Raw genomic sequence first — 24,757 nt, forward strand, 5'->3', positions numbered from 1 at the left:
CTCTTTCCTTTATTGATCTCACTTTGGTTTTCATGAGATTCCCCCCCATCCTCCTTTCTCTTGATTTTTCCTCTCTAACTTCCACAAATGAGAGAAAACATATGGCCATTGACCTGAGTTTGGCTTATTTCACTTAACATGATGGTCTCTAGTTACATTCATTTTCCTGCAAATAACATAATTTCATTTTCTTTATGACTGGATAAATGCCATTGTTATATATACCACATTTTCTTACCCTTTTATCTGTTGATGGTTATCTAGGCTGGTTCCATAGTTTGGCTATTATGAATTTTCTCTGTAAAGGGTTTTAAGGAGATATGATTGAATGTGCTGTAATGCCATCTACAACCCTGCAGACTCCTCCCAGGAAAATTCAGTAAGCTCTAGTTATTTTTAAAGTGGTTTAAACTTTTTAAAATTTTACCTCCATGTACTATACCAACAATTTTCATTGTGAAAATTTGAAAATAAAGATAAAGATAAAATTCTCCTTTACCCACCCAAATCAACCTCCACTGCCATCCCAGTTGTCCCTCCAATCTCTCTCTCCCTCTGTCTTATTTTGAAACATAAATAGCATCCCCCAGTATATACTCTTCTGAAATTGTTTTTTTTGTTGCATAAAACAAGACATGTAAGAGATCTCGTTGCTACAAATAGAAATGCATTCATTTTTAATTTCAGGTACAGAATCCTAGATCCCATAGATCCTCTATGGCTTATTTAATAATTTTCTTATTAATTATTTTAATAAATATTTTTAAAATGTTTTTACAATTTTTCAGTATTATAAAGATGTAATGGATATTTTTGCAAAATAAATAAATAAATAAAACTCAACATTTAGTGGGGAACTGATTGTGACAAGCACAGTCCTAAGTGTTTGACGCATGTGCTTCAATCCACAGAAGTTTCCATGAGGAAGACACACTTTTTTTCCAATAGTACAAGCATGAAAACAGACTGAGAGAAACCAAGTAACTGTCTCAAAGTTGTCTCAGTCATTAATGTCCTTCAATGATTTCTAGTCTATTTGATTTTTTTTCATCTTATTGAGAAACTTTTAATAATTTATAAATTCTTGGAGTGTAATTATGGTCACCTTTTTTATTTTTCTTTTAATTTGATTTTATTCATTTCTATTATTCCTGTTCCTTTTAAAAGTTTTGATCAGCATGTATTAACTTACATAATCATGGGGTTTAGTGTAATGCTTCAAAGCATGTGTACAGTATGCACCAACCAAGTCCACCTCCCTCCCACTCTTAATTATTAAACTTCCTCATTTGCTCTTCACTTGGCTCCTTTTCTATCCTGAGTATTCTTTATTTATGCCTTTTCTCTGCTTTGTCTTGTTTTACCTGGTAGATTAATCTTTCCAAACAAAGAATATTTAGCTTAACTGATGCTAATTCTATTGTTTTTTTGTTTTCAGCACTGTTGATTTTGGGGGTTTTCACAGTTAGTAATCCCTTTCTCTTATTTTTCTTCACATTGTGGTAATTTTTCTAGATTCTTGAGATTTTATGTATCATCTTGATTTTAGGAGAGGGGTGTCTTTACTGATGCCCAATCTTTTTGGAACCTGACATCTTTTAGCATCAACAATCCAGGGCTGTTCTTTTGGGGATGGAGCTGAAGGCCTTCTTGGGTACCACTGGTCCTGCTGATCCTTCTGCACTAGTAGTTATAGTTCCTATATAGTTGACTTGGAGTGCCACTAAGTTGTGGATGACATAAATCCTAAGCCAAAATGAGGGCATCTGTCCTGGTTCTCAGGAGAAAGTGTTTCCTTCTCCTTCATTCCTCAGGCAAAGAAGTCAGCTTCCTTCTCATCTCTTGCTGCTAGGTAGGAAGTTCAGGAGAACATGGTCATTGAAGTTCCAGTCTTCCAATTTGGACTCTGTATGTGCTTCCAATTCCAGTTTCTAATCTTATGCATCTCATAATTTCATGTCCTCTGCCTGTAAAACTCAGGCTGCCAGGGTTTGCAAGTGGCAGGCATGCCCAAGGCTACAGTCTTGGCTTCTGAGCCTAGCCATCCCTCAACCAGGTCCCTCCTTCCTTGATCCTGGAGATGTCAATTTCTAGGCCAAAGATGCAATTTCATGTGTTTTAGTTACTAGAAGCAGAGGGGTTTTCAGGGTTGCTACTTCAGTTTTGCTAGAACCTGAAACACTTACTGGAGCTTCCACAGAATTCTCCATGACAGCCTTGGTGGACTACAGGTTGCTTTGAATGTGTGTAGCAACTTCACCATTGACAAGTCAAGTCTCACTCTGTAAAAACTGTCAGCTTGCTGGGTGCTTATAATCCCAGCAACTCAGGAGGCTGAAGCAGGAGGATGCAAGTTCTAGGCCAGCCTCAGAAACTTAATAAGACTCTGTCTCAAAATATAATAAAAAGGACTTGGGGTGTAGCTCAGGGGTAGAGTACCCCAGGCTCAATCCCCAGTACCAAAATAAATAAATAAATAAATATTTTTTTTAAAAAATCATACACCAATGAGACACACGACTGTGGAAGAACTATCATGTGATAGAACCACTGTCATTCCCATTTTATAATAAGCAAGTGGAGGCCCAGAGGAACAAGGACTATCGCCCAAGGATAGATACAAAGTTAAGAAGTGCCATGGAGCTCAGAGCCTTCCTCTCTGTCCTCCTCCCCAACACCCAGTTGGGGAATGGTCACTGCCAGGCTGTCAGGTTATGCTTCAGTGTACTGAGCACCAACCCTGCAGAGTGTCCACAAGTGAACAGCAGGAAGGATGGACTCTGGAACTCAGTGGGTTTCTTGTGGCCACTGGCTTGCATCCTCCTTTTGCCCAGGAGCCTAGGAGTCCTCCACCTTTCAGACCTGAGCTGGCCAAGGTCGAGTCATGTGGGTGGGCTTCAGGGGCAGACCCCATGCACTCACAGGAGAAAACCTTCATCAGGCCTTGGCAAAGCTGCACAGGCCTCAGCAAGAAACTACTAATGAGCAGAGTCTGGGATGAAGCCCAAGTTAGAACAGCAGTGCCACTTGGTTCTGTCACCATGTTTGGACACTGCACAGTGGCTGACAGGAGAGGTATGCAGCCTCCAAGGCTAAGCAATGGGAAGTCACTAATAGGACTATCACTTGTCCAAAGGTGGACACCAATATGGGCCACCAGCCTGGGAGAGGGCCAAGTTTACTCCACACACAGGCTCCAGCCACCATGATGGTAAGATGCCAGTGTCTTTCTGGCCAAATAAGGGTGACTGTGGCACATGTCTTTATGACACCCCCTTTGAGGAGCCCTTTCCAAAGCTGCTGCCAATTTCCACACCTGATGCAGCTGCCAAGTGATGTAGTCAGGGTCTCTGAGCTGGGGGCTGCATCCCAGCCCTATTGCCTCCTCCCAGCAAGGCTTCCTTTTATGACTAAAATTGTTTATCCACCTTCCATAAGAAACCATATATGTAGCTGGCTTCCACAGATCCCCCTCTCAGGACACAGGGAAAGCTCTCGAGGATTCCCACACTTTCCTTTGCCTTGCCTCCACCCAACATCGCTCCCTTGTCTCTGCTGGAAACCTCAGTCTCCTCACCTGGCCCCAGCTTCTGGCCATAGGCCTTACTGGCCTTCACAGTCCTCCTGCACTTGGGCTGGGGAGCCTGCAGAGACATGGCTCTGAGGCCAGAAGGCACTGGTTGGGTACTGTGTAGACCCTGGTGCTAGGGTGCAGGCAGGGGCATTACTTGTGAAAGCTGCCCACTTCTTATCTACAAGGGTCTCTTCAGTTTCCAAAGAAATCCCAGGTGTTGTAGAAAACTGTTGGAGATGGCTATGATAGACAGGCCATCAGCCGGCAATTTCACTGGGCCAACTTCATAAATAGCTCCAAAATCTAACTTCCTCCTGCTTCAACTGTCGAACCTGTGGCACATATACCAGCTCTTCTGGTGTATCAGCTGACAGCATGGTCACCCCAGTCTCCAGTAGGATGCCTCCTGGAAGATACTTCTTTGTCCACCAGCAAAGAGAGTCCCTAAGTGCAGGGCTCTAGATAACTGCCCTGATGCATCTACTTTAGAGATCTTGCTTCTGGAAAACGTACATATTTGGAGGGAAAAAGTTTGCCTTGATCTCAAAAGAGATTTTTGGACTTGGGCATTTGGGCAGTACTGGGACTGTTTAGACCATGGGAACTCTTGGAAATGGACTGAATATGTTTTGCACTGTGAAGTCGGCATGAACTTTTGGGACCAGGGAAGAATGTTGTGGCTTAGATATGGGATGTCCCCCAGAAGCATAAGTATAATACAATGCAAGAATTTTCAGAGATTAAATGACCAGATGGTGAGGATTGTGACACAATCAGTGGATCAATTCACACATTGGATTATCTGGGCTGTAACTATACGCAGGTAGGATTCCCTGGATGAGGTAGATTACTGGGAGCATGGCTTTGGGGTTTATATTTTGTCTCTGGTGAAAGGAGCTCTCTCTGTTTCTGATTGCCATGTCAGAACTGCTTACCTCTGTTACACCCTTCCACCATGAGGTTCTGCCTCACTGTGGGCCCAGAGCAATGGAGTCAGCTGGTCAGCTGGTCAGTGGTCAGAGAATTAACCTCTGCAAACCATGAATCAAAATAAACTTTTCTTTCTATAAGGTGTTCCTGTCAGATCTTTTAATGACAGTGATGCAAAAGCTAACTAAAATATAAGTATTATCATTAATTTGCAAATGAAATAATGGTAGTGTTTATGCATTTCTTGGGGTGGGGGATACCAGGGATTGAACTTGGGCACTTGACCCTGAGCCATATACCCAGACCTATTTTATATTTTATTTAGAGACAAGGCCTCACTGAGTTACTTAGTGTCTCCTTTTTTTTTTTTTTTTTATGAGGACCGGCTTTGATCTTGGATTCTCCCATCTCATCCTTCTGAGACTCTGGCATTACAGGCATGTGACACTGTACCTGACATGTTTGTGCATTTTAAAAGTTATTATCCTTAGGATACAAATGGATAATGGATAAAGTTAATTGAAACAAGATAGGCCATGTACTGATAATTGTTTAATCTGAGTAATGATTATATGATAGTTCAGTGTATTACTTGCCCTACTTTTGCATATGTTTAAAATTGTGTCATGACAAAAAATTTCATCACAACTTTTGCTTCAATTCATGGGCTTTTTAAAAGATCAGGTTTTTCTAACCCAGAATAATTTACAACTTATTCCTTTTCAGTTTCCTTTGTTTATTTATTTATATTTTTAAAAAATAGGTAAGATTAGTAGGAAAATTAAGTCTATAACTCCCACAAGTGCTTTTTTGGGGGGAAAGGATTGAACCTAGGGCTCCTGCATACTAGGCAAGTGCCCTGCCACTGGCTGCTGCTACTCAAAAACATTTTTATTTTGAGACAGGGTCTCACTAAGTTGTCTAGACTGGCCTCAATTTTGTAATCCTCCTGTTTCAAATTTCTGAGTAGCTGGGATCACAGGTTTGTGCTACCACGTTTGACCCACAATGCTTTTTCGCCCCTGAATGCGTGTATTATCTCTTAGTACTTTTATGCATAAGCAACAACATTGTATCACCTATAAATATAATGATGACCTTGTAGACACACACCTAGGGAAACTTTCTGTGCAAAGACAGAATCCACTGGGAGGTCAGATATGAATGAACATAATACACCTTTATATGTCCCCAGCAGAGAGGATGGTTCATACTGATTTACAGTCAAGTAAGGGTTTTGTTCATACCAATGGACTGGGTGATCTATAAACTCAGCACATAGCTGCTAGTGAGAAGTCAGTACAGCATAAGCAAGAATAAACCCACCATAGGTTCAAATCTCAGTTCAACCAATGACTACATGTCATCTCGATATATGTCAGAGTTTACACATACAATCCCTCATATAATGGGGCACTGTTGAGTTTTGAGTAGGGCATGTGGAGTGTGAGGAAAGTGTTTCCTGAGTAGGTCTTGCAGTACAGTCCTTGCATATCTTCAAGGGAACCTGGAACCATGACTGACCTTTGGCCCTCAGAATGTTCTTATGTTAATGGTTGATAATTATGTTTTGTGTACCTGGGGCAATGGACCATGTCATTTCAGCCTATCAGGAGTGCTTTGCACATACATCAGCATACTTGATGTGCTTCTGATTTCATCACTTGGATCCTATGTTTCAGTGCCTGTGACTGTCATGTAGCATGTTGTCTCTATGTGACTGGCTCTCAATAAAAGCCTCAGACCCCAAAACTGGAACAGTTTTCTCAATGAAAAGACATTTTACATGTGTCCACATAGTTTACTGCTAAAGAGAAAGCATGTCCTTTATGATCCTAGATGGGGAAATTGTCAAAAGTCTGTGCCCAGCTTCTCTGGATTCCTCCTGATACATATTTTTCCTGATGCTCTTAGTTTATATACTTCCATTCTAATAAAACTTATCCATAAGTATAAAAAACATATATCGTTGAGAAGATGATGCAGGAAGCACCTGCTGTGAAGTTGGAGAACAATGGCTTGAACCTTAAAAGAGATGTGACTACAGCTCACCTAGTCACCCTGGAAGATTCCAGGAAGGAGTCAGAAATTGCCAACAGCAAAACCAACAACTATGAACTAGATCTGGCATTAAGACAAACAGCAGTGTGTCAATTAAGTCATCCACAGCAGCAATAGTTGCAACATGAATGGTGGGGTCAGAAGTTATAAATGAACTAGATCTAAAAAAGGTCAGAATACAGTTTGTTAAGAGAAAAGAAAATTTTATAGGAAGATAGAAGAGAGTTTACAATGTTTAAAATGTGAAGAGAGAGAATGCAAAAGACATATAGCAGGTTATGATTATAAGGAAGGAGGAGGAAACATAAGGTAAAGGGATAAAGAACAAGAGAATTTCCTGTTCTTGGGGAAGAAAGGAGAGAAAGAAACAAAACCAAAACAAAACAAAAATAACAAAACCCTTAACTCTCAAAAGACAAGGCAAGAAAAACCAATGACATTTAAAAATGCAAAAAGTGAAAAAAAGAAATATGAGTGTTTATATGTCCACAAACCAAGCAGCACAGCAAGAACATACAAACTAAATAAATAAATAAATAAGGAAAATATTATTAATACACAAAGAAGGAATGGTCAAAATAATAATTGACATGAATGGATGGTCTCACCCCAAGGGTCCGGCAGCTGCCAAGCTCTGCTGGGAGTCTGGGTCTCAGGAGTCTCCCAAAAATTCTGCTTACATGGTCAGGGGGGGGTGTCATGGTTGTGGTGCGCAACTCTCCACACATTCTGCTGCTCTCAAATACAACCCTGCTGGGATGAGTCCCTGTATGTACTAACAACCATCTCTTCAGATTCCCAACCTACTTCCACTGGTCAAATGAGCCATCAGACTCAAAGGGAAATCCAGATGGGCTCCCTTCTGTATCTGTTACTTGAATACCCCTGGTACAATCTCCTCTGTGCCTATTTCACTCATGTTCTGCTGGGTACACTCTGGGCCACATGTTGGGCACTTGCCAGGACAGGGTTTGCAAGCTGCAGTGTGGCCTCCTTGAATTGGCTCCCACCTCAGCTGTCCATGGCCAGTTGATAAACAGTGCACTTTTCCAACACCAGATGGCTGTGCAGGCTCTGGATCAGTTAAGCTTGGGCTGCCTTTTGAGCTACAGGACTCTCTGTGCCAAATTTGTCCATTGCATTTCTGTCTCTGTTCTCCCTTCCCTCTGGTGAACAAGCTTGGCTGCTGAAATTGGCTTGGTTTCAATATACTCTTTCTTCTTTATTCAGTGCACCCTAATTTCTGAGTCTCTAAGACACTCTGACTATCCAATGTTGAATTTTAGTGAAATCCCTCTTTCACCCACCTTCCTGAGAAACAGTACTCCCACTGCTTGAGTCCTGAGCCACAGAGCAACTGGACATCTAGCCTTCCTCTCTCTGCCATCTTGGACGTCTCTACACTGGGCATTTGCATAGAGAATGTCTTCCCTAGGAGAAGACTGCTTTTTATTTAGTTCCTTAATTAAGAGTACAGCTCATTCTGTGTGTACTTTGCAGACACTGACTGATCATCCCAGACCCTTGAGAGGCAGGCAGGTCATTTATCTCCTTTGCTCAGAAAGGAGATTAGGGAACTTGCTCAGGCAACTGTGGGAAGACCCAGTTCAACTAGAGAGCCCCGCACTGTACATTCTCCGTCTGTGTCCAGACCAGATCTGGATGGTGCTTCTACACATGAGAGGATAAGAGAAAGTTAATGTAGATGATGGATCCATTCTAAGGGGTAGGGTATACAGCCTGGGGGTTGAGGAGAGAGTCAATAGAGTCCTTGCTGAGCATCTTTGTGCTGGACACATGTGCTAGTAGGTATGTTTGTGAGGTACAAGGAGCAATAGCATCCATGGGTGGAAGACAATGATAAAACAAAGTCTTATTCTGGAGAGCAACTGGTTCAGCAGAATGGTTGACCAAAGCATCTCTGAGAAGGTGACCTTGAGCTGAGAGAAATGGAAAGTAGGACCCACCCTCTTTAACTTCCAGCAGGCATTCTGAGCCACTGCTTGCATCAGCAAGTCATGAAGTCCAGCTCTTCAGCTGAGACATCCTGGTTCCACAGTGGAGGGTAATAGACTTGAGTGAACACTCCCAGACTCCAAGAGCCAGATTGTGGACAGCAGGCAAAAGGATCTCCCAGGTTACTGGAACCCACAGTAGAAAGCCTCCTGGAAATCCTGCAGGAGACCTGTGCCAGCAGCCTCCACCTACAGGATCCAGGTAGCACCTACTGTCCTGAGCTTGGGACACAGGGTTCTAGTGAACAACTCAGGAGAAATACAGTGATTGTACTGAGTCCAAGCAGAGTGATTCTAGGATGGTTGAATGATGTGCCATCGGTGATAAGACCCTGTGCTCCCAACACCCTCCCTAGAAAGCTCAGGAGACCAGGCAGGGCATGGGAAACCAGAAAGAGGGTGTTTAAGGAAACTGGTCCTGGTACCAGGTTTTTCTACAGTAAGGCTCTGTGAGTGGGCCAGTGTCTTCCACACATCTGTGGGGTTCCCCAAACCCTGATGGACTTTCTTTCAATCAGCACATAAGGTAGATGCCCAGGAGTGGCCACCATTCTCTGGGAAGGTCTCTGATCATGTGCCCCACAAGATGCCCTCATCAGTGATGACATCCTGGCCTCCCCTTCCATTGTTGAAAGACCTAGGTCCCCACACCCAGTTCCTGACACTATTCTGGATGCCCTGCCTCCACTGGAATTCAGTATCACTGTGCCAAGCCACATAGATGAGCCTGCAGTACAAGTTTCAGTTTCAAATTTTACTGTCCAACAGCAAGCTCATGTCCATTTTCCAGGCCTCATGCCCCACAAAAACAATGTCCCCAAGCACAACCATGACTGTTTCCAGGCTCCCTTGACCCTCCTTCTCACCTGAGAATGTCAGCTTGTTCTGTTGCCCTTCCTGACCTATTCATCCAATCTCATGCCTGACTTTGATGGCAGCCTTCCCTGTCCCCATACCCTGCGGATCTATGGTTATTAGCCAGCACAGTAGTTGGTGCCTGGGGGGACATATGAGTCAGAGGTGGGCCCAGAGCCCAGCCCTTTCCTGTTCTCCAGTGAGTTGATCTCTCACAGGTAACTTAGCCCCACCTGCATCTGCATCTATGTACAGAGGGAGGTGATGAAGCCTATTTGGACATATTGCAACCAGGCTGAGATTAGGTGCCAATTATAGGAATCACATGAGAAAGTACTCAGAATGGAATGAGGGCATCCTGTGAATGCCAAGTCTTAACATAAGTTCCGTGCTCTGAAAATATGTCAACAAAGCATGGGGGAGAAGCCCTGCAGGTACAGGTTACCCATCAGAACCCAAATAATCATAGCTGTGATTCTCAGTTTTCTCCTACCCTCCACCAAGATCAGTTCTTAGTGTGGGACAATCTTCCAAAAGGGCAGTTTGGAAGGAATAGCCAAAATTTTAAATGTGTAATATTTATTTTTCAGAATTCTACTTGTAGGAGTATGTTCAATGGAAACATTCTGATTTGAGAACAAAGACCTGCATAAGAGATGAGCAACCTGAGATCACAGAAAATCAGAAGCAGCTTAAAAGTTGCCATCAAAGGGATGGGTTACCTTGGGGCTCCTGAAATATAAAGGAATTTGCCATATCTATAGGTGTCAACATGTCAATCTAAAAGTCACTTTAGCTTCAAAACCCAAGGCACATTACTGTCCCCTCAGCTCCAATGACTAAAGATGCATGGGTGGAAGTATGTGTGTGATGCACATGGAAGGAAAGGTTTGGAGTCGGTCCCCAGTTCTGCCTGGTCCTTCATGAGTAAGAGTCTCAGCCACCCTGCAGAGCAGAGGTAGGACCTGAGCGTGCATTTTCACCTCTTACAAATGTTTCTCCCTCACCTGATTTTAGAAAACAGTGTGATGCATTCCTGCATTTCTTTTACAACAAGCACAGGCAGGGTGGTGTGTAGAGTCCACCATGCTGTCTCAGGATGGTGTCTTAGGTCATTGCTGTGGTGACCCCCAGCATCAAGTGCCAGCAGTCCTGGATTGTAGCAAGTAGACCAGACCTCTTCACCAGTCAGTCTCAAGATGGTATTAAAAGGCACTGAAATCAGGTGTGGTGGAACATGCCTGTAATCTCAGCAACTTAGTGAGACCCTGTTTCAAAATAAAAGCTGGAGTGTGGCTCAGTGGTAGAACACCCCTAGATCCAGTCTCCAGTACCACACTCAAACAAAAGGCTTTGTAGATGATAATCCTCTTACTGTGACTGCTTTGGCAATTTCTCCTTTGTGAGGGATGGTGGGAGTGAGAAGTGGGCACAGGGTTTAGGATAGCCCCCAGGCCCTACCTCACCATCTGCTGCAGCACATCATTAAGTTTTTGTGGAAATACAGGATGCTTCAGATGCTTTATCATCACTGTCTGGCCAGGGGATGGCAACCATGTCTCTAGGCACTGTGGACCTAAGTGGGGCTGTCTGTGGGACAGCAGGAAAGTGGATGCTGTAGGGTGCCTGAACTGGAGAGGGTGCGAGAGCCACCAGAAATGCTGGGCATTGCCTGGCTTTGGCTCCAGCTGCATGTGTCCAGAAAAAATGGTCCTGAGGCTTCCAGGCCAGGCTGGACAGGGTAGTACCTCTCAGTGCTCTTGGATCCAGCATGTACTGGAGTTCTTGCAGCTGAGATTCTCATGGGGTTGGGCAGACCCAGCCCTGGAGCAAAGGTGATGCCTGGGCTGCAAGCACTACCTGTGCTGCCCCTCCTGCCACCAGCACTACCCCACATGAAGCTCAGGAGTCTGTCTGTCCCCATGAGGGCAACTTCCCCTGCCCCAGCCAGTAGAAGGCTCTGCATTTCTCCATGGTCTCTGGACTACCTCACAGCAGCATGCCCCACCCAAGTGCTAGCAGCACAGCACTGGTGTTCCTCCAGGGCTCCTGCTCACCTGGGGTGATGGTGTAGGCCCAGGTTGTCTGAGGTTACTAGGGGGCCTGAGCCCTGGAGCACCAGTACAGAGGAGCAATGGCTTGGACTTCCAAAGGCTCCTGCCTCAGCCTGGCTTAGCAACAGATCTACAACCAGGACCACCTAACTGCACAGCTCCTGGAAGCTGATAGGTGGCCAAATCTCAGCCTGGTGATGAGCATGCAGTACCCTGAACAGTGGCCATACCTTGAGTGTTGTGTCCAGTGTCCTATAAGGCCCACTTGTGTGTCCATCTCCTGGAATCCTTGTGGTTGGAAGTATGAAAGTGACACACCAAGGCCATAAAGCATGTCACCCACCAGTGGGACTTGGCTCCAGACTCCTAATCCTGTACTCTTGAGCATGACTTGGACTGAGCTCCACCAAAACCTGCTGAGGCAGGTGCCCGAGATGCTGAGAGCCAGCATCCTCCCCTGGCACTGAGGCTCATGGTGTGGTTCCAGAGATCTGCATTGCAACAGGAGGCTCTGGAGTAAGCCAGGCTTCTTGGAAGCCGGGGCAGGTAGAAGCACATGACATAACAAGCACTTGCTGTCCTGGGGGACCTGGAAGAGGCAAGACAGAGAGCTTTATTGAGGCCTATGGAATCCACTCCTGCCCCTCTCAGCACACTCAGGCTTCTTGACAACCTACCTGATGCTTCCTCCTCACTCTCCCACCCCAAAGGGGAAGTACAGTAGGAGGTGACCAGGGTCAGGGCCCAGCATGTGACCACAACCAGGGCTTCTACCTGCTACTCTACTTTTCCCCCACTTCCTTTCTGAGTAGCTGGTACCCTTGGGAACATTCTGAATTCAGTGTTTCCCATGCAGTGTGTGGAGTGGACAGAATATTCTGTCTGCTCTTCTAAGGTCATATGGAAGGAGGCACCAGTGTTGTTCCCATTTTGTAGGGTGAAGACAGGGCCAGAACAGTCACAGCCTTTGTCTGAACATTTGCCAGCAAATCTCAGTCCCTAGATTAGAAACAGGAGTCTTCCAGAGCCTGCCCTTCTGCTGGAGGCCCTGAGTGCCAGATCCACATTTCACCCATACCATCTCTTCCCAACTGTTCCAGGTAGTCAGGCAGTATCAGGTGTTGGCCTTGCAAGATGTGGGCTGGAAGAAATTCCTTAATGCCAAACACTCGTGACACCTCAGGCCCTGGACTGGGGGAGACGTGCCTTGGTTCAGGGACCCAGGCCTCCCACTCCACAGCCATTGCCCCCACAAGCATGGACCCTGCTGTTTGGAAAGCACCAACCTACCAACCTCCACCTCATCCTGGCCCACCTACATACCTGCCCACCATGGCAGCCCACTGCTGATTCTGGGAGCCCACCACAAGTCACAGAAGTGTGCCCTCTCTCTCCAGGACAAGAAACTGAGGCTCTAAGCAAGTCTTGCCCTGCATCCTGGCCCCTCCTCTGGGCAGTGGGGTACATCATTCTGGGCGACTGCCCACCTAGGTCAGCCTAGATCCTCAGGGTGGTAGCCAGGGTCCTAAGAGCCCTGGGGACATAGGGCAGGGCACCCACAGGCTTACCTGGCCATGCCAGCAGGCACAGAGGCAGCAACCAAAGCAGGCATCTCATCCCTGGTCCAGGCAGGTGGGTGGACAGGTATACAGAGCAGGTGTCTGGCCTGCATGAGGCCAGCTGACTTTTCGAGGTATATGGAAGAAGGCAGCACTGTTGTTCCCATTATTTAGGGTGAAGACAGGGCCAGAACAATCACAGCATTCGCCTGAACATTTGCCAGCCAATCTCAGTCCCTAGATTAGAAACAGGGGTCTTCCAGAGCCTGCCCTGTGGTGGGGGGGTGTCAGTCCTAGCTCACTCCTAGGTACTGACATGTGTCCACATGGGGCTGTGGTCAGATGATGAATACTTCTGGCATTCACCTGCCTGGCCCAGGCCTAAGCCTGCCTCTAGACCCCACTTCCCCACTTCACTATTCCTGGCACAACCCGACTTATCCTCTCCCTCCACAGCCCAGGCTGGTTAACCTGCTCTGCCTCTTGCTGGCGACCCTCACCAGCAGCATTTTCTGTTCCACCATAGCAAACACTGAAGAATGGGGCCAGAACCGTGGAAGAGCATCTTCCAGTTCTGGATGCTGGAGACCAAGGTCCCGGTGCAGGAAGGGCTGGATTCTCTGAGGTCTCTCCTTGCCATCTTCCCCCTGTGTCCTCCTATGGCTGTCCCTCTGTGTGTCTGTGTCCTGATGTCCTTTTTTCACGAAGACACTAGGAGGATTCATCAGGGCCATTTCAGTGACCTCACAACCTGTGTCACTTCTTGAAAGACTCCATCTCCAGGTAGTCACAGTCTGAGGGACTGGGGGTCAGGGTCTCAATATATGAAATTGGGGGACACAATTCAACCCATGATACAGGGGCTGGTAATTTTGCTTGCTGCAGTGTAGGTGTGATGCACAGGCACTAGGTGCTCTGTGGAACAGGCTGGCCACAGCCTCCCCACAGAGGACATGCTAGGTGCCTAATGTGACTGATAAGGGCCAAGAAGGGGTGAGAGTTGTCACACAGAGATGACATCAACTTCTTTGCCTCACCACACCATGGGCTATAGGAAAACTTATTTGTGTCCCATCAAGAATGAAGAGGACACAGCAGTGTGTACAATCTGAATTTCAAAGATGTGGAAACATTGGAGGGAAGAATGCGGCTGGGTGTGAGAGTCTCTCAGAAAGCAAGGGAGTGCAGCACTAGGGCAGGACCTTCTTGATGGTGGGACATGACTGCATGCCCAGGGGAACTCAGCTGGACACATACCCTCTGCCCACCACCAGCAGAGACTGGATTCCACAGGCTGCAAGTAGCCCTGAGCCATGCACTCAAATCCAAGGGCCGTGACCTTGGGGAATTCCACACTGCTTACTACTACTGGTCAGATCCCTTCTACCTCAGGAGCCCAGATGTCCAGAGGCTGCTTGCTTGCTATTGATCATAGAGGCAATCAGTTCAGCCCAACCACCCTCTCCAGGACACCCCTGACTAAGGTGTAGGAGCCCAGGAATGAATTGAACAGCACAGCTGTTTCTCCACGTGACCTTGGGCAGCTCTACACTCCTGGGTCCTGCCTCAGACTCTTAAGCCTGGACTGGGACCTGAGCTACATTTTGCTTGGTGTCAGATATTCCAGGAGGAAGTGCTTATCTGGACTGCTGCAGGTTCTCCTCCCTGCTTCCAGGGCCCCCTCTCATTGCCACCATGTCTAGTCAGGTCTCCTTGGCCCTGGGTACTGTCACCTCACCAAGTGCCCCATGGATCCAGAAGCCAAGGTGCTATGTGAGCCAGACACTGCCCACATGAAGCAGGAAAGAGATGCGCAGGGCGGGTGGTCCTCAGCTTCTCCAGCTCCATCAGAGCTACTTCCCCTGGCCAGTGAGGGGCAGATGACTCCAGGAACACATCACCTCCACAACCAGAAGGGAAAATAGGGGTGAGGGGCAGGCATTGGCTGGGAGGTCAAGGGTCTCTGGAAGGGTTTTAGTCTCCACCAGCCATGTGTGGACTGACAGGGTTCTGGCTCTGTCAGAAAAGTAAATATTCAAGGTGCAAAGTGTGGGAATTTGGTCTTTCTTTCCAACTACCAAGATTCCTGGTATGAATAATGATCCCATTTTATGGAAAAGGAAACTGAGTACCTGAGGGGGGATGTGGCCAGGCAGGTCACACCTGGTGTGAGGGCTGCTTTCCACATAGAGGACTACATCTTCCAAACTGTGAAGAGACAGATTTCCTTGATGTTGTGGCCTCGTGTCTGCTCTATATGTAGGGACAGTCACCACTCTCCTGGGACCTAGCTACCATAAGCACACTGGTGCCCTCAGAGCCCACACCCCACACAGCCTGATGGACTGGTCAAGACTCCTGGGAGCAGCCTGGGAGTGCCCCACATGATCAAGCCTAGACCTTGGCCAGCATCCAGGCTCCGCAGTGACAGGAGGGGGCAGACATGCTTCCAACACCACTTCCATCTCCTTGAGTCCTCCCAGTATCCCAGAAGGAGGCCTGACTCCACTGACTTCCCAGGCAGAGAGCTCCAGCCACCTTGTCTGTGTCATTTTTATGGGCTAGTAGGAAAGGCCAGGGGTCAGCCAAGAGGAACAGCACATTCCTGTAAGGGAGTCAAGACAATACCTGGACTCGTCACAAGTGACCAGTCCATTGTCTGTGATGTAACTAAGCATCATCCCCTAGGTAACCTGAACAGTATGACAGGCAGCTAATAGTTCTGTAAGTAGAAAAATGCCCCAGAGACATCCTAGTTGTAACCTGGGGACCTGCACCCACATCACCTCACACTGCAAGGGGACTTTGCAGATGGGATGAAGCTAAGGATCTGGATGTGGGGAGGTGATTCTGGTTTGCCCAGGTGTTCTGATGTCATCACAAGTATGCACAGAATGAAGCAGGAGACCAGGGGGCAGAGACAGGGAGGTGGGAACAGAAGCAAAGAGGGGTCACAACAGAACTGCCCTTGGAAGCTGGGAGGAGCAGGGGCAGAGCTGTCCTTCAGTCTGTGGGAGGAACACCACCAGCCACACCTTGCTTTCAGCCAGGAAAACCCATTTCAAGCTTCTGACCCCTGAAGTAACAGACGATAAATACGATAAAGTATTTATCGACGATAAATAAATTACAGATGATAAAGTATTGTTTCAAGCCATTATTTTTGTTGTTTGTTACAGTGGCCACAGGAGACTAGGTCATTAGGGTCCTGCTTCCAAAGTGGACCCAGAGAAAGAGAACTAGCCTAGAAGTTCTACAGGGGAGGGGCTCATGACCCCAATGACAGGAGCAGGGTCAGAGCACCAAGGCAGCGAACTCCTCAAAGGGGTCTGAGCTCTGTACATGAAGGGGCCACTAATCCCACAGAGCCCTTCCCATTTCCTGTCATGGGTGCTCCCTGGCCCTCCCTCATCTGGCTGGCCTGCACTCCCACTGCCAATGCTGAACTCCATAACAGTCACCCTTTGGACCCACATGTCCCCCAGGCAGTAGTGTGTCCCTGGCACTCCACACACACAAGAAGTGACAGCTGCCCATCCCACCTGGCACCTCGGTCTCTGGGATCCAAGTCACTGTGGCCTGGAACACTCCAGGGAGGCTTCAACCAGGGGCAGCACTGGGAGAAGGTGGGTTGGTTTATTTTTTTTTTTCTTTTTTAATTATTTTGGAAGATGATGGGATTAATTATAAATTTAAATTGTAATAGTAATCTTTCACCAGGCAATATGTTTTAATAAAAGCAAACTGCTTTTTCAAAAATGATCAAATAACAACTCAAAATGCAAAATAATGATGAGAAATATCTGACTGGCCAACAGATTTAGCTTTCTCACTGAAAGAAACTTGAACTTCTCTTTTTTAGGAAAGGCAAACTGTAATTTCAGTACACAGTCATACAGAAAAAATTTGTCACGTAGACTTGTTTTCATTTACTCAGTCAACTGTGTATAGCTGTCTCAACTGGGATGAATACATTTATGTAACTGGCTGCATTGGAGCCTTCCTTGTGAGCACCTTGAGATCTGCCATGCACTTGGCCATCTTCCCCTTTTCCTGCTGTGCAGACATGCTCTGTACCACATGCTTCTCCACCCAGTTTATCATGTGCTCTGGTTCCTTTCATTGCATCATATTCTGCACAGAGATATGATAATGCAGGCAATTCTTTACTTCCTTATATACTTTATGTAGCCATTTCTGGTAAGTAACTTCCAAGGTCATAGCAGTGTTATTTCTTTGGACATCAAAAAGATAGTGGCACTTCTGAACCACACCTGCTGTGACTTCTCCAACTCAATTGTATCCTGGATTTGTTTGATAGAAGTCTGCTTTAAAATCTCTTCTACTTGAGCAATTTTTGCTCATTGAGATTATCAATGAAGCACCATATTTTTAATTATGTAGACAAGTAACCATATATTGATATAGTAGAGAAGGTCTCCAGGGTAATCACATACATTTCTTTGGATAGAAAATAAAAAAATAAGCCCAGTTCCAAGCAGGTAGGGTCCTGTCACATCAATTATAGGATAAAGATAGTAGGAGAATTCCCCAGGGATCAGCCCAGAACAAACTTTTCCTCCATATTCAGGAAGAGGTGATAGAGGAGCAAGACATGGCTGCCCTGTGTGAAAAATCCTTGTTGCCTGCTCTACCCCTGGTCCTAGGATGGCTGCATTCCTGAGACAGGGGACCTCTGTGGTAGTGGCAGAAAGTGCCACCTGTGAGAGCTTGGGCAGCAAATGTCCAGGCAGCAGGCTTAGTGTCCCTGACTCCACATGGAGACTCTTTTCAAGGCCCACTTTCCAGTTTGATTGTTTTTAATAGGACTTGGTTACTGTGGTAGAATGTATGTCCCATCTCATTTACCATCTTGGTCACTCTTGAGTGTACCATTAGTGGCATAAAGCAGCCAATTCTCAGGACCTCCTCATCTTCCCAGACTGAAGCTCCATCCCACTAACACTAAACCCTCCCTGCCTCTGGCCCTAGCACTCACCACCCACTGTCTGTCCCCATGGATGTGACTCCTAAGGACCTCAGGAGTGGAATTCCTGACTAATCTCATTTAGTGCAGGTTCCTCATGGTTCTTCCATGTTGTGCTATGGGTCAGAATTTTGTCCCTTTTCACGTGTATTTTCATACATGTAAATGTTTATACATGACTTCTAGCTGACTGAAGCTTTATTGGTATACATTGTCCTTCTTTGTCCCAAGTAATATTTTTACAAAGTTTTGTATTTGTTTTAATTAATTAAACATAACAGTAGAATGCACTTTGATACATCATATACAATGGAGTATAATTTCTCATTCTTCTGGTTATATGTGATGTAGAATCCCTACTGTTGAATAGTTACATATGTACATAGAGTAATGATGTCTGATTTATTCTACTATCTTTCCTATTCCTTAGCATCCTTTCAATTTCCTCTACCTCATCTAAAGTAGCTGTATTCTTCCCTAGTCTCCCTGCCCCTTTGTGAATTAGCATCCACATATCAGAGAAAACATTCTGATTTTGGATTTGTGGGATTGGCTTATTTTGCTTAGCATGATATTCTCCAGCTCTATCCATTTACTGGCAAATGCCATCATTCATTCTTCTTTAAGACTGAGTAATATTTCTTTGCATATATATAAATATGTATGTGTGTGTGTGTACACACATAGATAGGGGTTTAATTTCATTTTGTTACATGCGGAATTCCAATATTCCCAGCACCTTTATTGAATATATATAATATATATATATATATATCACATTTTTTTATTCATTCATCTATTGAAGGGCAGCTAGGTTGGCTCCATAGTTTGGCTATTGTGAATTGAGCTACTATAAACATTGACGTGACTGCATCACTGTAGTATGCTGACTTTAAGTCTTTGAGTATAAACCAAGGAGTGGGATAGCTGGGTTAAATGGTGGTTCCATTCCGAGTTTTCTGAAGAATCTCCATGATGCTTTCCATAATGGCTGCACCAATTTGCATTCCACCAGCAATGTATGAGTGTGCCTTTTCCCCACATCCTTATCAACATTATTGTTTCTTGTATTCTTGTATAATTGCCATCCTGACTGGAGTGGATGAAATGTTAGAGTTTTTATTTGCATTTCTCTAATTGCTAGAGATGTTTAACATTTTTTCTTATATTTGTTGATCAATTGTATTTCTTCTTCTGTGAAGTGTCTGTCCAGTTCATTATCCCATATATTGATTGAGTTATTTTTTTTGGGGTTATGTTTTTTGAGTTCTTTATATATCCTGGGGATTAATGCGCATCTGAGGTGCATGTGGTAAAGATTTTCTCCCATTCTGGAGGCTCTCTCTTCAAGTTATCAATTGTTTCCTTTCCTGAGAAGAAGCTTTTAAGTTTGAATCCATCCCATTTATTGATTCTTGATTTTACTTCTTCTGCTTTAGGAATCTTTCTAAGGAAGTCAGATCCTAAGCCTTCATGGTGAAGATTTGGGTCTACTTTTTCTTCTATTAGGCACAGGGTCTCTGGTCTAGTGCCCAGGTCTTTGATCCACTTTGAGTTTCATGCAGGGTGAGAGATAGGGTTTTATTTCATTTTGTTACATGTGGATTTCCAATATCCCAACACCATTATTGAATAGGTTATCTTTCCTCCAGTGATTGTTTCTGGCACCTTTGTCTAGTATGAGATAACTGTAACCTTTTTTGATCTGAGGTCCATTGTGTCTCCTATTAGTATAGGCACACCAGTTCCCTGTGGGTCACTGCTTACTGGACTTTTTTCTATCTCCTTGCTTTCTACCTGTTTGTGTCTCTGGATCTAAAGTGAGTCTAAGACTGGAGATGTGGCACACAGGTAGACCACATGCTTGGCATGCACCTGGCCCTGGTTTGAGCCCCATTCTGGCAAATAAAAAAATAAAATACATAATAAAAATAAAGTAAGTCTCTTGCAAAGAGCATATAATTGGATCAGGGGGGATATATTTTTTCCATTCTGACAATCCCCATGTTTGGATTGGAAAGTTTAATTATTTACATTTAAAGTGATTACTGATAAAGAAGGATTTATTTATGTCATTTGCTATTTGTTTTCTGTAGGCCTTCTAACTTTAAGTCCCTCAATTCATGCACTAATGTCTTCTTAGTGACTGGCTCCAAAAGGGGGCAAAAGAGAAAAATGAAAGAGAGAGTGAAGAAGAAGGAGAAAGGGGTCTTGGTCCTTTAAATATTCCAGAAGTTCCTTCAACTGAGATTGTGTTCTTGCAATAGTCAGAAGAAGGATAAAGCAGTGGTTGCCCACCTATGCTTGCACCTCAAAGATAAAAGCAGCAATTATCATATCAGAATGCAGATCCACAATTTATATAGAAAATGGTTCCTCTTGCCCACTCTGGTCCCCACAAGCTTTGTACAAGGTGCCCTGGGAAGATATGCATGGTTGTGTACTCCAGATGTGGAAGTTGGTGATGGGTAGCTGTTCCCATGCTAGGAGCTAAAATTGTCCAAAATTAACATAATGTACCTTCCTCTGGAAAAAACAGAATTCCAAAATAGGTGAATTTAGAAGGATGGAAAGGAGAGAGGAAGAAACTGCAGGTAAGGGAAACCACTTCAGCATGGACATGGCCACAAACATGTGCATGAGAGCAAACTCTACCTAAGGACCTTATATGTAATAACTTATCTGGTTCTGATAAAAACACTGTGAAGTGGTGGCTGTTGCTGTGTTCCAGACAGAGTGGTAATGGTGTTGATGGTGATGATGGTAGCACTGATTCTTTTATGGAGGTGGTGGTGGTAGTGGTGGTGGTAGTGATGTTGCTGTTGTTGGTGGTGGTTATGATGGTGGTGATGGTGTTAATGGTGGTGGTGATAGTGATGGTGATGGGTGATAATGACAGTGATGGTGATAATGACAGAGATGGTTCTAATGATGGTGATTGTACTAATTAAGGAAATGATGGTGGAGATGATGATGATGGTATTGAAGTTGGAGTTGCTGATGGGGTGGAGTTGGTGATAGTGATGGTGGAGGTAAAGGTGGTGATGCTGGTGGTAGTGGTTGATGGTGATGGTAGTGAAGGTGGCAGTGCTGGTGTTACTAATGAAGGTGAAGGTGATAGTGATGGAGGCAGTAATGGTGGTATGATATTAATGGTGGTGGAGATAGTGGGGATGATGGGGATGATGAGGATGGTGGAGAAAGGCAGTTGTGGTGATTTTGCTAAGAGCAGTGATAGTGAGGGAGGTGAAGGAGTGTATTATGGTTTCAACTGTAGTTGGCACGAGTCAAACCTAAGTGGTGGTTAAAGCTCAGTCTTCAGTATCCTTAACATCTGGACTTGAATCCCAGTTCCAACTCCTATTCTCAGCTGCTCATAACACGTTAGTCATCTTAGTCTGCCTCACTTACTCAGTGTGGTGGATCATGGGACTCACCTAAGGTGACTGGAGAATAAATGAATAAATATCACAGTGAGCTTAGCCCAGGAATGTCATGAATGCCTTCCCCAAGATCATGGGCTTACAAAAACCATCCCAGACACCCAGCCCTACTGGCTCTACTGTCTCCAGATTTCCATTGTTTCTGACTCTGATCAGCTCTGGTGACCTCACACAACCCACCCATTTGCCCCTAAATACATTTGGTTTGGCTGGGGGTGAACACAGATGTAAAGCACTTGCCTTGAATGTGCAAAGCCCTGGGTTCAATTCCCTAACCTGAAATAAATCAATAATCTCTCTTCTACCCAGTGTAGGGGCATTTCTCTGGCACTCTGATCCCCTTCTTCTGTGTGGCTTGGGAACAAAATGCAATTTGCCACAAGTTCCTACACTTTGCCCCAAAGCCTGGTGAGGATCAGATGGGTTCTATTATTATGCTCACCTTTGCCCATCTTTCTAAAGGCTCTCCATGCCCCTTCATGCCTTTCACATATGACCACTTAGCTGCTATTCTCTCACCAAGACTGTCCTCCCAAACCTGTGTCCACATGCCACATGAAAACAGGAAATCCCACAAGCCAGACATTCCTGTGTCTCCTCTCGCTATGTTTAATTGGTCCAAGTTCCTCCCAGATTCACACCTCTACTCTGTTGCTGCTGTGTCTGCCTCACAGAAGCACTTGTCTGGCAGAGTAGCCCTTCCTGCTTGTCTCTGTGCCAGCACTCACTTCTCCACTGCAGACACGTGCCCTAAGTCACACTGGCTCAGTCTCCCTGTGCCCCATTCCAGGCTCGGGTCAACCCCCATCGTTCTGTGTACTTTGTGTCATCAATCTTTGGTCACGATGAGAAGACGGAATCCCAAATCCAGTGTACCTGGTTGTAACCGGGCTCTGCCACTGACATGCTTTGTAAACTCAAGTCAGATAGTTAATGTCTCTGCATGTCAATTGCCTTATGTATCAAATGGGTCTCATGACAGCACCTACTTCCTAACATTTGGAGGGGTAGGTGTGATACACACAAATCCTCTTAAGGTATAACTGTGCCTGGTGCTCCTCAACATGGTTACAGTTCCCACATAGTTCACAGGATTCTTACCTACCAAGTTGCATCTGTCTGCTCTGGACTGACCATTCAATAGGGATGGGAGTTCTCCTGGACCTCTGCTGTCCAGGGTGTGCAGGCAGATGCTCTGCTGTGGCTCTGACACCTGGATTAGAGCACTGTGATGAACACAGACTCTGGTCTGGCCCACCTGAGGCTCCAGGCCCAGCACTGCCCTCTCCAGGGTGTGGGGAGTGCCTGCAGCATGCTACACTATAGTCTGCCAACCTGCATGCTCAGCAGCATCAAAGTTTCCATGGTAGTAATGGCCATGAGCAGCTTAGTCCTCCAAGTCACTCCAAAGTTCCAGTGAGTCATGGCCTCTCCGTATAGCTCCAGAGGCAGGACTCCAGGTCAGCAGCCCCCAGGAACCCTGACTCCTAGACACTCCTCCCACCCCCACTGTGTGAGACACACCCAGAGGACTCTTGTCTCTATAATACCCTAGGAGACTCAGGACAGCTGTGTCTGCCCAGGAAATTTCAGGCAGTGGGGCTATCCACATGGCTGGAGGGAAATCCCCCCTCTCCCTGTGGATGAGGCGTAAGGTGAAAGAAGTGGCCACCAGGCTACCAAAGGCCTGAAGCTGCAACTGCACAGCCCACACCATGACTCCTGCCCAAACTGAAGAGCCAATAAGGCTCCCCTGCCCAGGCCCTCTGCCTAACCATCCACAACCCTGTCCACGCTGGAGGAGAGGACAGCTCATAGCCTGGGAACGCAGACTCTGACACTCCATGTTCCCCTCCTGGCCATCTTCCTCTGCAAATTGGAGGTAAAAGCAACATCTGTAAGGCCAGGTAGCTTGAGAAGCATGGAGTAATGTATGGCAGTGTGGCTGGCTCAAGCTCTGCTGTGTGCGCTGTTCTTGCTATTGTTATTTCCTGGATACAAAGAGCTTCTCAAGTAGACTCTCCCTCTCTTCCCTTCTCCCACCTCCCTGCTCTGTCTCTTCCCTCCTCACCGCCTCTCCCTCTCTCTTTTCACTGTCCCTCTTGGTCTTGGCCCTACAGCATCCCCATCAGTATCCCGGCTCTCCCCCAACCCCATCTTGCTCTTCCTTCTACCCACTTGTCCTCCACTGTCCCTCCCAGCTGTGTCCTGGGATCATCCCTCCTGGTTGTTGCCCAATCACCTTCTACCAAACGGTTGTGATTTTCCTATTCCAAGCCGTTCCCCATCCCCTGCCCCCGTTCACTTGTCACTTAACTATGCACCTGGCATCTCAGTAGCCTTTGGTGCCCCAGCCTCACAAGCTGCCAATCCCCCACCCCATGATCTCCCCCCTGTCCTGCCCTCCATCCCAGCTGTCCTGGCCGAGGCCTCCAGCCTCTTCCCCTCTGTCCTGCCCTCTATCCTCTCATCCTGGCTGCAGGGCACCTCTGACCAGGTCACTGCCTGTTTGCTACAGGATCTCTTCCCCCAGGGAGTGCTCATCCCTCCACCAGAATGATCCCAAACTCCTGGGTCCCCATTGAAGTTCCGAGCCTCTGAGACCCAAGACCCACTTCACTCCATCTTTGATGTTTTTCTGAATGCTTTGCTGCCGCTGATAATTGTGTTTCTCACCACTGAAGACAAAGAATGACCATGAACTGGGAAACACACAAAAAAGCTCTCCCTTATAGGCACCCCATGAAATTTACACAGGGATAGATCCCTGCAACTGCTCTCTGAAGTCTCCTGTGCTGCCCCTGCCCAGTAACACTGTTCTGATTTCTATTGCCAGCTCTCAGTCTTTTCATTCTGGAAACTTCCATAAGTAGAAAGGCAGAGATGTGGGGGTTGCTGCTCTGAACTTGGTGTGAGCTCAGTGCCGTGCATCTGTGCCATGGGCCTGTCCATGCTCTGCTCTGTGCTGATGAGTGATGTGCTGTTGATGAGCATCTCACAGAGGTTCCTCCTTTCTTCTGTGATGGACAGTCTAGGAATGAACACACACAAATCTCTGAGGACTTACTTTCATGCCACCTGACTGTGTGGCTGGGAAAGCAAGTGCTGGGGCACAGGGAGGCTGTGGAGTGGAACAGTCAGCTTTCCAGTGCTGTAACAAAATACCTGAGACCTACAAAGAGGAAGGGTTTGTTTTGGCTCACAGTTTTAAAACTTTCAGTCCAGGGCTGCCTTGGGCCTGTGGTGAGGTGCATATCATGGCAGAGGAAAACTTCACAA

General features: G+C 46.0%; 2 pseudogenes across 2 annotated transcripts in view; both read right to left on the reverse strand.

The window, feature by feature from the left end:
- LOC306655724 (olfactory receptor 1E5-like) overlaps positions 1 to 24,757 on the reverse strand; it is a 517,137-nt pseudogene that overhangs the window by 282,350 nt on the left and 210,030 nt on the right. The window lies entirely within an intron of this gene.
- LOC306657707 (ATP synthase F(0) complex subunit B1, mitochondrial-like) overlaps positions 17,024 to 24,757 on the reverse strand; it is a 9,805-nt pseudogene continuing 2,071 nt past the window's right edge. Inside the window, exon 4 of the transcript in view lies at positions 17,024 to 17,816. The product of the transcript in view is annotated as an ATP synthase F(0) complex subunit B1, mitochondrial-like (transcript). The remainder of the gene's footprint in view (positions 17,817 to 24,757) is intronic.

Source organism: Sciurus vulgaris (genome assembly GCF_902686455.1).
Source record: "Sciurus vulgaris genome assembly, chromosome: 3".
Classification (NCBI taxonomy): Eukaryota; Metazoa; Chordata; class Mammalia; order Rodentia; family Sciuridae; genus Sciurus; species Sciurus vulgaris.